The sequence below is a fragment of the Cupressus sempervirens genome, chromosome 1 (assembly GCF_028749045.1).
Source record: "Cupressus sempervirens isolate cs-2001-9-10 chromosome 1, ASM2874904v1, whole genome shotgun sequence".
In the NCBI taxonomy this organism is placed as follows: Eukaryota; Viridiplantae; Streptophyta; class Pinopsida; order Cupressales; family Cupressaceae; genus Cupressus; species Cupressus sempervirens.
The window spans coordinates 895,595,640-895,608,027 of NC_143118.1; the positions used below are offsets into that span (position 1 = coordinate 895,595,640).

Sequence of the window (12,388 nt, forward strand, 5' to 3'; positions counted from 1 at the left end):
TCCCCAAACACTTCATTGGTTAATATTTGTTGTGGTTCTTCCTCCTACTCCATTTCAATTTTTTCCTCTTCGGTACTTGGAGGTAGGGGAGTAACAGAGCCTTTATCAATAACTAGAACTTGCAATGGGGATGGAGGAGCCATCTCTAAACATTGTGATTCTGGTGACATTTGCGTCCAATCTTCCTATTGGGGCTCATTTTTTGGGGTATCCCAGGTCTTGTCTCCCACCAATTTTGTTCCTATGGGCGTGAAATAAAAATATGACATCTTAAAGATATGAGTGCCCTCTACATCCTACTCATCAACCCATTGCTACATTTCATCCTCTGAAGTAGTTGTTTGCAGAGGTTCTTTTGGGATTGATGGCAATGTAACAATGGAACTTCTTCTTCTTTCTTGTTTCATGGATCTAGCAAGCTAGATTCTCCTTTTTAATGGCACATTCTCCTCCTCATCCTCCTCCTCCTCCTCCTCTTCTTCTTCTTCTTTAGGAATGGGCTTTGAGACAAATGGGAAAGGCACTACTCTTTTGATCACTCTTTTCCTTTGCTTGACATGGGTTTTAATCTTTCTTCCTTTCTTGGGCATAGAAGGGGATGCATGTTTTGTTTGTTGTGGTGGAGAGACCTCTTGAACCTCAAATTTTGTTTCTCCTTGGTTGAGTGCAACAACTAGTTGCAATTGTGGGTCATCTTGAACTTGTGATTCCTTTGTATGCTCAGACCCTTGTACATTTATTTCCTCTTGTTGTAGGGGTGTCAAGATTTCACCTTCCTTTGGCTCAACTCTTTGAGAAGAACTCCTCTTTCTTTTTCCCTTTCCTTTTCTCTCCTAAGGATGATAGCATCCAACTGGTCAATCAAGTTGGCATATCATTTCAGGCCTTATTGGTGACTGAGCTGTAAAGGTAGGGATGGTGACTTTCTTCCCTTTACCTTTGGATGGGTGGGCTTGTGCATGGAAAATTAATGTCTTAGGTATTGGATCAAGTTTGAATGATTTCTTGATCCAATCCCACATCATTTTGATTATGTGCCTTGTTAGAAAATCAAAATCATCATTCTCTTCTTTTTCTACCTTAGCATTCATTATGGGTCATTCCCCAATTTTATCCATGCTGAACAAAGGATCAAATAGCTCCATCGAGTCTTGCTGCAATATCTACAATGGAATCTTTATTTTTAAGGCCTTTTCCACCAAATACAAGGTCATCCTACAATAATCCCTGATACAGACATCATAGTCATTTGTTGCATTCATCCAATGGTCTTCAATAGCTTCTTCATGTGTGAATTCTTTTCCTGCTAGATATTGTACTCTCTCGATATTATCAAAACATGACCTTGGAGAATTGTACTCTTCTAAGGGATATTGATCCCATTTACACTCAAAAGAAGGAATATACTACTTTTTCTTCACTTGAAAAGGTCCTATGATCAGAGGCCATGTCCAACATAGTTTACATTATTTCCTAACTCTATCATGTGTAGACTCAAGTTGGCGAGCAATCTCCAAAAGGACAAGTCTATCACAAGGATGTCTCAGGAGTTTCTTTGGGTTAACAGTGCTACCAGCTACCCGTAGATATGTAAATTTTTTGAATTGGATGTAATATGCCTTGAGTATCTATATATGTGCCACTACATCCTCTGATAAACTTTTCACATAATATCCTTCTATAAATCAGATGATGGAAAATATGAAGGCATCATTAACAATTTTTTATTCCTTGCTTTGCTCTAAGAGCTCCTTCTTTACCAACTAAGGGTAAATGATGTATGGCCATGTATTTGGATCTTGCATACTACCTCTTCTATACAACCTTGGATAGTCTGTTGCCCTTGCGACTAACATGTATACTAGATAAGATGTCATATAGAACTTCCTTTTATCATTTACCACTTCTGATTGTTCACATAAATTTTCACTCAAAGTAGAGGCCCAATCAAGTGACATCTTTTCTGTTTTGATGGTCTCGATAAAGTGCACCATAAAGATGTTCAAATGTCCAGCTGTTGGCAAACCCATAACCCTTCTTAGAAATTTAATTGAGTATGCAATATCTTCTTTCATATACCCTTTGGTCATGTCTACTTTTCCAATTGTCTTTCCCAAAGGAGTCTTCTCTATAAGGTAAGAAGATTGGATGATATGAGAAGCCTCTTTTAAGTGTTCTCTGTAGCACCTTTCTACTACCTCATAAGTTATCCTGATAAATTGATCTGCATGTGAGAGATGGAATACCCTCTTAATTTTGTTAGGTCAGAGATCAAGGAAAATTTCTCTAGTCACACTCTTCACCAGCCTCTCCTCTAGGACCAAGTGTTCTACAAGTGTCATCATGAGCTTCAAAGATTACACCGATATGGGGTGTGAAGTTGTGTTGATTAATCTAGATCAGATAAGTGTAGAAAACATTTGTGATCTCTTGGTGGGCTTGTTGCAAATATTTATGAACTCCCCCAAATATGTGTGTCTGAATTCTGCATCCTTGATTTCTGAGTAGTCATCCTGAAAGCTTGATTTCGCTAGAGGAACACCTTCAAACTTGAAGACAACAAGTTTCGATGCCATTTTCTTGCCCATGGAACCTTAAGAGGATGCCATAATATCTGCACAAAAGGACATCCATTAGTCTAGAATTAAGAATGAAAAAGAATACAATAATGCTTAGTCCCATCCTAAACAAAATCTTCAAAGTTAGATGCTGTGAAAATATGAAAACACCCCCCCATTTTCCCTTAAAGGCCTATTGGTGCACCTAACACACCTAGTAGGTGTGCCAGATGTGCATATGTTAAAAATAAAATGAAAATTATAAGGTACACACTAACGCACTTCATTAGGTGCACCAGTGCGCACCTATATTTGTAGTTGGGCGTATGTTTTGAATGGTTTGGTGTGCATTAGAACACCAAATTGGGTGTGCTAATGTGCCTCACAATGCATTTTATGTTTGAAGTTTCATATATGGGTGCACCCTAGCACACCAAACTAGGGGTGCTAGTGCACACCCATCTTTGGAGTTTTATGTTTTGTGGCCTCTAGGGTTAAAATATTTGATTTTTGAGTAGAATTTCTCTTTGACCAATGCTCAAATGCAAACTTGGGGACTATGAGAGTCCTCCAAATGGCTTGTATCCTAGACTAAGAGTCCAAAAAGCCAAAAATAAAGTAGGGGGTCCCCATTTCCTATTAGGAAATGGGGTGTACATTGTGAAACCAAAAAAAATAGCCTTGACAAATGGAAGAAATGAAAAAGGTATTTCTTCATCAGCAAACATTCTTTCAATGTGGGTCAAACACCAACTAAATTCTAGATGTCCCAAGCATATTTTAAATGACTTCATAGTCAAACCTTTACGATCCAAAATCTGCAAGCTCTGTGTGTGTTCAACATATTAATTTCCTTCGATATCTCAGGATGTATTCTATAAAAAGCTTCTAACAACTCTGAAACAATCTTTCACCCCTACTGGCTCATTCATTAGGAATCTCCATGAAGGTTTCTTATCGATCGTTTGTTTGACTAGATGAGAGAATCAATTTGAGGGCTCTTAGCGAGCTGTCACTTTTCTTTTGAATTTCTTGGTAATATTTTGGATAATTGCTCCATGTTATTTATAATTTTTCCATTTTGACTCTTGGATGAGGCAATGCTTTTGATACTCCATAGCTCATTTTGTATCTATTTATTAGATTACCCTTTTTAGATCTTTTAGAATCCTTCAGTCTTAACACTGTTCTTCCTTTTTTATTTTCTTCTATATCTTGTCTATGCTTAGACTGTGTAGCCAAAAAATCGATGTCATTTCTTGGATTCAACCCTTTTGTGAACATCCCTTGCATTCCTCTTTTAGAACTTTTTAGAAACTCTCATGCCAAAAAATGATCTTAGCAATGTTTCAAGAAGACCCCTCTATTTGAACCAATTGGGGTTTGGACTATCCCTTGCTACTTTCAACCTTGGTTTAACAATACCTAAGATGATTGATCTTTAAATGTGCAAAGTGTTGAGAACTTATTGGTCTAGAATCTTGAACTCAAGACTGAAATTTCCCCCTATTACTGCAAGTAACATCCATTCTTCAGTTGGTATAAGACACACAATCATGCAATTGTTTTGACAAAGAAATACCTCTTCCTGAAATTGGGACCAAAAGATAAGGTTGTAAGATATGTGAAGATAAAATCTCAAGTGCACCTACCCTTGGACTAACACAACTCTAAAAAAAAACACGCGATTGAAAGAAAACACACAACTGAAAGCAAACACTCTTGCAAAAAATAAACACACCTACATAAACACTCTTGCATAAAATAAAATCTTTTTTTTTTTTTTTTTGCATCTTCTAGGCTTCAAAATAATGTTTCACAAATTTCCCATTTATTGGCAACAAAACCAATTCCTCCTATAAGGAAAGAGCCTAAAAATATTTTCTTCAAGAATCTTCTCAATCTGATAAGGAGCAATCCACAAGCATTGAAACTTGGTGTGGATGCCCAACTTTTCTTTTGCCTTATCCCAAAGTAGCACAAGGTCAAAAATTATAAAGGATTTTAGCGATGTACTCCAATGTAGTTGTCCATCTCTCATCCATCTCCAAAAGATTCATCAATCTAATTTGTACTTTGTTAGCATGTTCAACATACCCACTCATGAATTTCAAAATAGGAATCCTAAGGTTAAGTAGGAATATTGGTTCTTGTCCATAGACAAGAAAATATGGAGACGCCCCCAAATTATTGTTGACCCTCACTCGATCTATCTATAGAGCATACTTGAGTTGTGTATGCTAATCTTTAGGATTCTCCTTCAATAACTATCTTATTACTGTGATCAAGTTCTTGTTTGTAGATTTAGCTACCCCATTTCCTTGCAGGTAATAATTTGAAGAGAACTTAATGATAACCTAATTTTCAAATGCCCATTGAGTCAAAAATACTGATGCAAAAGTACATCCGTTATCACACACAAGGGTGAATGGCATTCCAAATTTGGTAATAATGTGTTCCTCCAAGAAGTCCATGACTACCTTAGTAGTGCAATTTCTAAAAGTTTTTGCTTATGTCCATCACGTACAATAATTAGTGGCTATGAGAATAAATGTGTGTCCAATTGATGATGGTGGATTGATAAGACCTATGAAATCTAGCCCCCACTTTGAGAAGTGGTGTACCTAATACATTGGCTATAATGGCATTGTCGGGTGTCTTTTTTGTTAGTGCTAGCTTGGCAGATATGATGGGAATATACATTCTCAAAGGTGTCTTTGAATATAGTGGGCCAAAAATAACTCGACCTTAAAATCATATGAGTAGTTGCTTCTACTGAACCATGCCTTGTACCATACTTTTCATGAAACTATTCTAGAACTTCCTTTGCTTCCTCATGTCCTAAGCACTTCAGATAGATTCCTTTGTAATTTCTTTTGTACAACTTTTTGTCATGCAACATATAGGACTCATCCTTCATTTTAAGTCCCCTATACCATGAACTATTCATCCAACTGGGGCATTGATTATATAGAAGATAATAAATAATATCTGGATACTAGACATCTATCACTACATCTTGACCAATATAACTTGAGATACAATCATTGTCATTCGTTTCACTATCAAACCTGAATTACTTTTCATCCTCAACTTGATTATCAGCTATCACTTTTTATAATCCTTAACCTCTGACCAACCTCATGGGTTGAATTTTTAAATCAAATTCTTGAAGTATTTCCATCCACTTCCCTCGTCTTTTACCAATTTTATTTTGCATCAATAATGTCTTTATTGCTAGATCAGGTACAATCGCATACACCTTACTTCTTAGTATGTAATGGCAGAACTTCTTTACTACCTTGATCAAAGTGAAAGACCGTTTGTCAAGGTTTGAATAATTCAACTTGGCATTCTTCAGAGGGCAAATCATAAAAGCAATTGGTCTTTCATCCTCCTTTTCCTTCTTTTGCATCAGGATCCCAACACACAAATGTTCTGAAGCAAAAGAGTATATCTTAAAAGGTAACTCATAATCAGGACTTACTAGCACCGAGGCTGTAAAAATGGCCACTTTGATATCCTCAAAGGATTTCTTAATCTCTAGAACCCATTCTATCTTAGCCCCCTTTTTGAGTGAATCATTAAGGGGATGAACTCTTTCTGCAAATTCACTTATAAATTTTTCATACAAAATTTATCTTCCCAAAGAAAGACTTGAGTTCTTTTTGATTGTGGGGAGGTGATAACTTCACAATAGCTTTAAATTCTATTAGGATTGTAGATGCTCAAAAATGGTTTGCATCTATGGTTTCATCACTTCTTCATACTAATTTGTCCCATTTTCTCATTCTACTAACTTCAATCTTTTGGCCAAAATTGATCATACTTTATCATTTGTATCCTCTTTCAGATCAATTTCATATCAACTCAAAATCACCCCAAATCAACTCGGAATCACTCGGAATCAGCCCCAATCAACCCAAAACATATTAAACATCCCAAATCAGTCATCATTTATTTGATCCTAGGTATTGTTGTGGCTTTCAATACCTTGGAAACCTATCAACCTATCAATGTTATCAATCTAACCTTAGTACTGTCATGGCTCTAAGTGCTAGGTCAAACTATCATTCATGTCATCTAATATTTGACATTATTGAGGCTTTCAATGTCAAATCATGGCATTATCAACCATTTTAATAATATTGACAATGTCCATCGATGTTATTATCAAACCTTTTCAATCATCCTCGGTCTTGTAGCATTTGCAATGTCAGTTAAATGTTACGTATCAATCAATTCATGTCACGTGTCCTTGGCATGTTATCAATTTCAATCAATCAATGAATCTAACCATGGCTTTAGTTTACTTGTCATCATCTTATTCAATATCCATTATCACCACATTTTCATCAAAGGATATAGTCACATTTATTTAATCAATTTGGCCAATCATTTACTAATTTTCTCTGTAGGATTAAATAACCCATAACTTAATTCTATTATGGTTATTAATTATTCTTCCTAATTATCATCCTCAATTAATTAATTTTATTAGTTAATTGATTCATTATCCATAAACCATGGAAATCCTTAATTTCCTAATTCCATTTTCAATTATTAATTCCATTTTCTACTAATTCTTATTTTGTGGAATAAAAGGATTTTTAATTCAAATATTTCATAAAATATTGCATCATAGTGACACTTGGATATGACACCTTGTGGATTCTCCTTTGACACTTGGATAAGATATGTCATAATCAAATATTCTTATTCTCTTACGCATGTCCCTATTTGGCTTATTGGTCATAGATTCTTGGCTTTAAGTGGGCTTGAGGTGTCTTATGATGTGTAATAGATTGTCTTCCACATTCAGCCAAGTTTGACTTCCATGCGTCATAGAATCTTACAATTGGCATATTTTTTCATATGCATCATGGATTCTCAAAGGAATCTCTTGCCACATCACATATCTAAGGGTGATAAATAAAATGCTCTCATCCTCCATGCCCATTATAAAATGAGCATTCTTCCTCTCATTTTTGGTCTTAAGTCCTTAGATCCTTGAAGTCATAATTTCTTGAGTCTTTGAGTCTCTAGTTTCTTTTCATTTTGCATTCTTGCTCTCACACTAATATCACACTTCAAGTATTCTCATGGCATTATGCCCATCATAGACTTTTCTTCAATATTCTGTGCATTATAGGCAAGTTGGAGCTACAATCATTTGGAGAAGAAAGAAGGACATGAGAGCTACAAATAAAAGAGGGGGTTTCTAACCTTGTGTTTGCTTCTTTTTATTAGTTTGGCTTTCATGGTAGACTAGTGGGTGCTAACGTATGATTATTGACTTTTGTGATTTTCTCATAGTATGTTATGCATTTAGCCCATTTTCTAGGTACTACAATTGGTGAACCTGACATGAACATGCATATCTAACTTGGGTTTTCTTGTTTTGTGCTTGTAGGTGCAAGGAAGGATCTCACTTGGAAGGGTATAATGACTTTCTACACTTCCTTTTCACACCTAGATTAATTAGGGGGTCTAGGGTCTAGTAATATGGTTGTATCCTTTCATTCTATGCATTTTGTCAGCTTGCTGTCCTAGGGTACACTCTTCTCTGTCAAGGCACACTTTGGACCCCTAGGAGTAGTTTTAGGCATCTTGGAGCCACCAAAACCTCTTTTTACTATTTTGGACTTACCAACTACATCCAAAATTTATCAACTATGTCATTCATAGTCTCCACTATTTGGGCACACATGGTAGTATAGGTGTCAAAAAAATTTAGTTTCTGGGTCGTGATTAGGCACCATTTCCCCACAGTTTGCACTTGACCTCCCAACTGCACCCTAAAACTACCAGCTGTGCCCAATTGGGCCCCAACTATGTCATTGATGTAGTCTACACTATCTAGTTGCACTTGGGGGTGTTCTGAGCCATTCTGGCCTTTTGGGGTGCAATCTGCTCTACCAAAGCACACCTGGTTCATAGAAAACACACACATTGATCAAAATCTGCATATAAGGTTTCCATTTTCTTCTAGAACATAGATTAGAGGATTTTGTGTTACTAATGGTCTACTTGTAGCATGTGGAAATCATGGGATGTGTTGGTGTTTTAAAACTATTAAGCAACAAATTGCTCAATACCAAGATGAAATTACTCACACAATCTAAAGACTAGCCAATTCTTATTAACAATTGTATGTGCAAACCATTTGGGCCCAACTTCAACAAAACCATGGGTGGTTTTATACTCTTTAGGCTTTGCAAAACTAGGGTAGGTATACCTAGGGATGATTCAAGACTGGGAAGCACTGTATGAGGATTATTTTAGTTTCATTCTGATTCTCATCTCAAATCCTCAAATACATGCATAATTCATGACAATTTGCTAAAAACATCCCATATAATAGATCTGGCCAAAATTCTTCTATAGGTTTGTAGGTGTTCTCAGCAATAGTGGCTAACTGAAGCTAAAACATTCCATGCAAACAAGTACAGGCCAACTTTGAAAATCTTCAAGAAATAAAAGTAAAATTGATTATAATTCTGCATTTGAAAACCATTTATGATAAATCTCTCTTTCAGCTGAATCAATTTGACCAGTGCCTAATCCATTGGGGTTTAGAGTCTACAACAAATCCTTAGATCTAATTTGTTTCCTTACAACAAATTTTATCAGCAATTCTTATCAGAATTCATCATTCAAAAATCCTTTCCACTACTACAGCAATCTTATCAAATTCATCAAAGCTTTTAATTAATCCATTGAACTAATAGCAGTGAAATATACAACCTAACTAGATTGCATTCAATTGCACAAGCCTTTACTCATACAACATCAAGATAACCAAGTAATCAAAAGGAGACAAGATTCAGAAAGAACTCATATGGGGATAGCTCATAATTTGTGTTCCTTTTCTTTGAAAATTGTATACATTTACAATAAACTCAGAATGACCTTAGGAAGAAACACTAGAAAATTTTGTTATTCATGTATTCTTAGGAACTAACAGAGAAAATACATCACAAACTTGCTCCAAACAATGGACCAAAAACAAAATAAGTATATCACTTAGAAAAAATAGAATTTAGACCACTTCTCTAGCCCTGGAATCTCACTTATATAGTATGAGATGCAACAAGCTTTAGGCTAAGAGAAAATGACAGGTGTCTTTTACAAGAAATATTTACACACACCTATTTATAAAATGACAAAATGTGAGTAACAGAAAGAGTTTTACATCAAACATTCCTTTTGTGGGCCATTTCTGTTACATCCTCTAGAATCTACAGAACACAATAATTTGATTCTTTTATCCATCTGATTCCTTGGAATAAGTGACCATGAGGCTTGAAAGTGACGTGTCTACTTCAGTTACCTGCAAGTTTACTTTAACTTGGGGATTTTCTCTATCTTTATCATCGACTGTTAAAGTAACAGTTACACTTGCATGATCTTCTGCCTCATCATCTTCTGACATCTGCTCTGTAGACATGAATTTATATTTCCACTTATTATAAACAGTGTCATCTGGCCAATCAAAATTAAAGACTTCTCTTTGTACAGTTATCAGGGAGTTTGCAATTGCCTCCATATCAACCAATTCTTTTCGGATGGAGTTATAAAATATCTGCACTTTAACCAACTCCTCATTTATTATAGCCCATAACAAGTGTCCAGTTTCATTTATAACGTTATTTATCCTTTCACAAAAAATCTCATATAATTCCCTTTTCCATTCCTCCATTTACTTCACTTTATCAACATTTTTTAATGCACAAGGGAATAAATCAAACTTTTCTGCAATATACTTGGGAAAAAAAATTGTTAGTCTTTTTTGAAAAGAATTTTGCTTATCATCAAATCCTTGCAATTTATTCAACAAATCAAAGATTTTTTTCCATTTGATGATAGGGCAGTTGGATGACAGATATACACATAGTAGTGATATCTTCATTTCTTTATGTCCACTTCTGCACAAGAGGTCTGAATACAACTTCATCTCTCTTTAATTCATCCCTGATGGATGTAATTCTTGCCAATGAATCAAAAAATGATGGCCACTCAATTCTATCTACTAAATACATTATACCCTACCTTATTTTCTCCTCAAACTAATTATTTAGTTCTACATGCATTGCATACAACTTATTCTTTTCTTCTTCAAAATCCTCTACAGTGTAGAATTGTGACCTTTCAGGGGTATCTGGTACCTCAATAAGCGGAGTGGACTTGAAAGGTTCAATAGGTGGCTTAGGAGGGTATGCAATCCTGGGTTTACTAGTCTCTCCTATTTTTCTTTTCCCAAGGATCTTCTCCATTTGAGTTACCTTATTTTCTAATGATTGTATCTACATACCCCTTTCCTTGTATGCTTTTAGAACTTCTTCAAACCTAGCATTGAGTTGGGAAAATCTATCTTCTTCCTAGCTAGATACAACACTACCAAATTTTAGCATTTCTAAGGCCATTCCTATTACCTGCTTACTGCCTACCTCACTAGCCTTTAAAACTATCAATGCACCAGTATGCTTTGCAGTGGAAATTTCCTACATTCTGGTCTGATCTCTTTTTTCAATTGACCAAATAACAAGGGCTTGGTGGTCATCACTAAATTTGACTCCTCTATGTGCTTGTAATACCTCTTCTTCAGTTTTAAACTGGACATCCTTTTTCTTCCTAACTAAATAAAAAACCATGGCATTCACTATATCCCATTCTAGCAAAATAAGAACTCCAGACTGTCTAATTACTTGTCTACCAGCCTCAGGGGTAAATAGAGAAAAATCATTCAAAAATTTAGACTTTACTTCCTCTTTAATAGTAGAATCTGATTTATTAGGTTGTTCTACCTTTATTTTTTCACAAGTCTTCTCAAAATTTCCTATATTTAGCCTCCACAAAAATTGTGCAAATGCTCTAGACTTCACAAAATTTTCATCATTAATAAACCTCTTAGAGGCTTGGGAAACTATAGGATCAATCTCCTTACCTTGGTAATCAGAAACAGTTAAATCCAAGGAAGGTGTAGGTGGTTCATGAGGCTCTCCAATCTCCAAATATGTGGAGATAACAATCACATCTCCCTCTCCACCAATTTTTCTGAGCTATTCTCTCAGAGATGTTTCATCATCAATTCTAATTGGAGACTGGCTTGGGGAATATTGCTCCACTTGGGAAGAAGACCCTTGCTCTAACTTATATCTTTTTGGAGCACTGGCTACAGGTGGGCTTTCTAGCCTTGGTCTTTGCTGAGGGGAGCCTACTGCACATTCTAAACCATGACATAACCTGCCCTTCTCTACAACGTATATTGACTAGGAGATACCATATTTCTATTGTTTATTCTTTTCTACACCTCTGCAGCCTTGTATGGGAAAGCCTTGACATATGCATCCTTCTTCTCATTCATGGCTTGTATTATTGCAGCAAAATTATTCATTAATGCCTGCATCTTGGCTCCCCAATATTTCTTTTCTTTCAATGGGTCATAGTGGAGGTCAAAAGCATTAATGAATTCTAGGGTCCTACAATATACTATCCATTTCTCCTTTCTCAATTCCTATTCTTGCAAAGTAAAAAAAATTCTGATCACATCCTCTGAATAGTATACTTGTTGCACCATGTGGGAGACTTTTATTCTCTCTCTTAAGAGATCATAGAATCCTTCAGGGTTAGTAAACTTGGCATGAGACTCTGTCATGTTATATCTATCTAGGAAAATATTCAAATGCTTCCACCCTTTTCTTACAAAAACAAAGTCATGTGCTATAGTAACAATTGGAAAAAATGTGCCTTTCTTAGGCAACTCCCTGTCATCTATAGTGCCTATTTGCCATAACAACTTAGCTATTCCTATCTTCAAAGGCACATGA

General features: G+C 35.7%; 1 pseudogene; it reads right to left on the reverse strand.

Moving 5' to 3' along the window:
* Positions 1–9,825: 9,825 nt before the first annotated feature.
* Positions 9,826–12,388, reverse strand: part of LOC149580744 (DNA (cytosine-5)-methyltransferase 1B-like) — a 56,617-nt pseudogene continuing 54,054 nt past the window's right edge.